General features: G+C 59.0%; 1 long non-coding RNA gene and 1 other non-coding gene across 2 annotated transcripts; both read left to right on the top strand.

Annotated features, from left to right (window-relative positions):
- The first annotated feature begins 576 nt into the window (after window positions 1-576).
- LOC118634603 lies at window positions 577-3280 on the top strand. The gene is made up of 3 exons (XR_004960379.1): window positions 577-635; window positions 1214-1384; window positions 2949-3280. It is a non-coding gene; the product is annotated as an uncharacterized LOC118634603 (long non-coding RNA).
- On the top strand, window positions 871-1056 carry LOC118635149. The gene has a single exon (XR_004960487.1).
- Window positions 3281-4393: the final 1113 nt, after the last annotated feature.

Genomic DNA, 4393 nt, shown 5'->3' with positions numbered 1-4393 from the left:
AAAGGGTACTGGGTTTGGACGTGACGCTGCCACTTCCTGGCAGGCTGGCGGAGCTCGGGAAACGAACTCATCTGTGCAGCACCGGTTTTCTCGCCTGGAAAACACCTGCTCCCTTCACAGGGCGTGGGGCGCAAAGGGATGGTGCACGCGCAGCTCCACGCACCTAGCAGGCCGGGTCTCCCTTCTGCGTCTCAGGCACCAGGGTTCTCCCTCTGGCCTAGGCGCTCACTCCGGTTAACCAACATCTGTTGGCTGCGGCCCCTTTAAGAGGCCTTGGAGGACCCAGCTTCAAAGCCGAGGGCGACCCTCTAGCTGCCGCCTCGATGGTAGCCCGTCACTTCCGGTCGGAAGTGCGTGTTGTTTCGGTTTCGGCCGGGGGCCGGAGATGGGAGCTATGGGGGTGCGCGTGGTCGCTCGTGTCCGAGAGGCGATCCCGCTCGGCCCGGGCTGGTCGCCGGCCCCCGGCCCCCGGCCCCCGGCCCGCAGGGTGACGCGGCTCCCGCCCGGGCTGCTATCGATTCTCGCGAGAGGCGCCTCCGCGGGGCCGCGACTTCGGGGCCGGCTCCCGCTCCGCACCGGGGGCTTGGGCCGCGCGGCAGGCGGAACTGGGGCCGACGCAGGCCCCCAGGCTTGAGGTGAGCGGGTGGGGGGGCGCCGCAGCCGCCGGAGAAGCCTCGGGGGCCCGGCTGGGCAGCCCGCGCGGTCTCGGGGCGTGCGGACAGCGAGTGCACGTGCCTCCTTGTTTCCCTCCGCCCCAGGGCCCCCCGGCGGTGCGGAAGGCGTGCAGCCACGGTGGCCGCCGCGCGTGCGCGGGGACGGCGCGGCGCGGGCACCGGTACGTGGGCGCGGAGACGGGGTGTCGTCAGGCGCGTGGTCTGGGGAAAGGCTCCTGTGTTGCTGAACCTGCCCAGCGGCGGGCGCAGCCTCGTACCAGGCAGCCCCACCCTGACCTAAAGTAAATTCCCGGGGGCAGGTCCTCCGGAGCTTGGATTTGCAGTAACAGGTGTGGACATTCTAGCAGCAGTTTGATGATCATGTATGATACTGCAAACAAGACCCGAGCCGCACGGGGCAGGCCGCTGCGGTTGGCCAGAGAGCCGGGCGTTTTCCAAACCTGTCAACGGTGCTGATTTTTATAAACGTGTGTCCATACTGTGGCCCGGCGCCACCTGAGTGTTAAGGGTGCAGATGAACAAAACAGCCTTGTTCCCAGGGAGCTACAGCCCACTTGGAGAGGCCAGATGAAGTAATCACGCCGCCGAAGAGGGTGAGGTGGTGAATGCTCAGCAGGAAAGCAGTTTTCCATAACAACGTGTCACCAGGAGCCTGATGGAGACTCTCGAAAGCATTCCTGCGATGGGATCCTTGAGCTAGATTCTAAAGGGTGAGTAGGAGTTCGGTGGGAAGGCTGGGGGGGGGAGGGGTAGCATGTGCAAAGGCCCAGTGGTCTAGCCAGTGTGCCTAGTGGATGAACTGAGAGAAGGCCATGGTAGCCCAGCAAGAAAGGTGGAGGATGGTGTGAAACGAAGCTGAAAAGGTGGGGAAGGGCCAGACCACACAGGGCCCGTGGCTCGTGAACATTTTGGTCTTTCCTAAGAATGTGAGAGATGATGGGTTTTAAACAAGAGGATGGTGTACTGAAATCCGTCATCTCAAAAGGACGCTATTTGCAGAACAGTGCTGTCTAGTGGACCATTTTGCAGTGATGGAAATGGTCTGTGTCTGCTCAGTCCAGTCGACAGCCAGAAGCCACGTGTGGCTACTGGGCCCTTGCAGTGTGGCTGGTGTGACTGAGGAAGTGGCTTTTTTTTTCTTTTTTTATCCTCACTTGAGGACATTTTTCCATTTTTTGTTCAGATAGAGGGGGAGAGTGGGAGAGAGAAACATCAATGTGAAAGGGACACATTGAGTTGCTGCCACCCGCACAACCCAACCAGGGCCGGGGGCAAAGTGCAACTGAGGTACATGCCCTTAGTGGGAACCAAACCCGGGTCTCTCCGGACCACAGGCCGACCTCTAACCTGAGCCAAACTGGCCAGGGCAAGGAACTGGCTTTTCAAATTGAGCTTAAATGGAGTTTGGACAGTAGGGATCTAGAGTGTATTGGAGGCAGTGGTGACACCTGTATGGGGATCATGACACACGGGTGTCCTTTTATGTCTCCTGCACCTCCTCCCTTCCTCAGTAAAGACTGAGCTGGGTTTTGTGCTGTGGAGAGTCCTCGTGTTGCTTTCTCCTGAGGAGCGCACAGGTAGGACTGCTTGTGGAACCTGGAGCTTTTGTTCTCTTGGCTGTAGGACAGCCCACTCCCTGGGGAGCAGCATTCGTTCCCCCGTCTTTGCCCGTTTTGTTGCAGCACATAGATTGAGTGACATCTTCAGCTCATCTCAGCACCTACCACGGTCAAAGCACTATGGCTGTGCCTTGATGGGGTGTGACGGAAAGTGGTCCCTGGTGTAAGGGCTTGGATCTGGAGAGGTAGATGACAGTGAGTGCTCGGGACATCGGGAAGGGGCGCCCGTCAGGGTGTGGCCCTGTACAGGCTGTTGGCAGCTGATGAAACAAGGCAGGAAAGGCAGGGAGCATGGAAGCGCTTGAGAGGATGTGGGAGCTCAGGAGATGGGGACAAACTGGGGGAGCACATGCTAGAAGAAAGGGAGGCAAATGTAGGGATGAATAGGCTGTGTTGGGTAATAGGGGCCTTGTCAGCGTTCAGGCAGGTTTCTGAGGAAGGCCCCAGTGGTGGGCGAGGAAGTCACTGAGTGCTTGGGGTAGGGGGACCAGCCCTCAGGGTCGGGGACTGATGGAAGCAGGGTCACCTTCCACACTGTGTTCTGGTGGAAGGCAGAGGTTAGAGTTTGGCGGGTGCTTTAAGGCACTAACAGTTGCAGTTCCGTGAGCTCAGGTCTGCTGAAGGACTGGAAACTCACGGTGTACTTTCTTTGCAGGCGAGTTCCCTGAAGATGTGTGTGCACGCTGGGTGAAACTCTGCTGATTCCATCTCTGCCTGGTTCTCTGGGCCTAAAATGTGATTTGTTTGAGGACCGCCCAGGTTTGTTTGGTTCATTGTTAAGCACATACTTTTTTAACGCTGACCTGCATAAGACCCTGTTTTGTATGGATATGAATAAATGGGGTCAGACTCCAAGGAGACTTGTCACACTGTTTTCTGTGCACAGTGACGGTGTGTCTGAGGGTGTCGCCTCTGCTTCTGAGATGCATGGTTGGCAGCACTGTTCCCCGTGAAAGTGACTCATAGAGAGCCACTCGCCATTCTCTACAGGACGTGAGCCCTGGCGGTGCTGGTCATCTCGGGAGTGAGCTGTCAGTAGGTGGGCACATGGAGGAAGATAGCATCGTCTCAGTAACTGATGGGAGCGGGTGGCTGGTGTGGTTCAGGGTTGTGGTCACCTGGCTCAGAAGGAGCACTTCGTTTCGGACAGAATTCGCTAGGAAACGACCACTGGCCTCAGAGCTGTCCTTGTCGCTGCCGGGCCCTGCCCTTCTCTGACCATCTCTGCTTCCTCGTCTGCACTGCTAACCGCACGCTGACCTCGCGCTTCAGCCTGGACGGAGGTGCACACTTCACCGAGGGTGCCGCCAGCCTTCTGCGGGGAGGAGCCGCTCCTTCCTTGGGGACTTTGTTGTGGCTGCTCAGCAGTCACATTCGTTGGGCAGCTGGCGCCCCGTACCCTTAACTTAGTCCCTCAGCAGCCCCGACCCAGGGGTTCTCCGCGGGAGCAGAACCCCCACCCCCAGGGCACACGCACAGCCCAGAGGTCGTCGTCACAGGGGTTGGCCCTGTGGTGCTGGGTGGGTGGGGCCATCTTTACAGCAGACAGTTCTCCCAAGTCCCACTGTCTTTTGAATGATTTGCCGTCTATTGATGTGAAAAGAGGAAAACCAGCCTGTTTTTAGCTGTCACGGTGGTGGTTCGTAGAGGGCACGTCTGGTTGTCCCACGCTGTCTCCCCCCACGCTGTCTCCATGCGTACCGTAGGGCGCTGTGGGTACGTCCTTTCTCATGTGGCGTAGGGAGGACTTCCAGCCTAGTCGTGCCACACCCAGGTACCTGCCTGTCCCCCTTACTTGTGCCTGTATTTTGGGATGTACTTGGTGAACCTCTTAACAGCCCAACCTCATCTTGTCCAGCTTAACTTCCAGGCAGGTATGGCCCCTGGGTGCCTGCCAAAGCCAGGATGGTAACGTCGGTGCTGCCGGGTCAGCCCTTGGTGGGCTTTACAGCAGCCAGGAATCTCAAAGAACCGGTGTGGAGGGGCAGTCCGGCGGGGGGAAGGGTCAGTGCAGCCCAATGGCCCAGCGCGCGCCACCTCGGTACTGAGGGCAGAAGTCCCCGTTCTCTGTGGTGAAGAGTGAGCGTGGGTGTCGGGGTC

This window comes from Molossus molossus, unplaced genomic scaffold (genome assembly GCF_014108415.1).
Source record: "Molossus molossus isolate mMolMol1 unplaced genomic scaffold, mMolMol1.p scaffold_m16_p_19, whole genome shotgun sequence".
Taxonomy (NCBI): domain Eukaryota; kingdom Metazoa; phylum Chordata; class Mammalia; order Chiroptera; family Molossidae; genus Molossus; species Molossus molossus.
The sequence above is the reverse complement of the archived record's forward strand: the minus strand, read 5'-3'. Positions and strand labels throughout refer to the sequence as shown.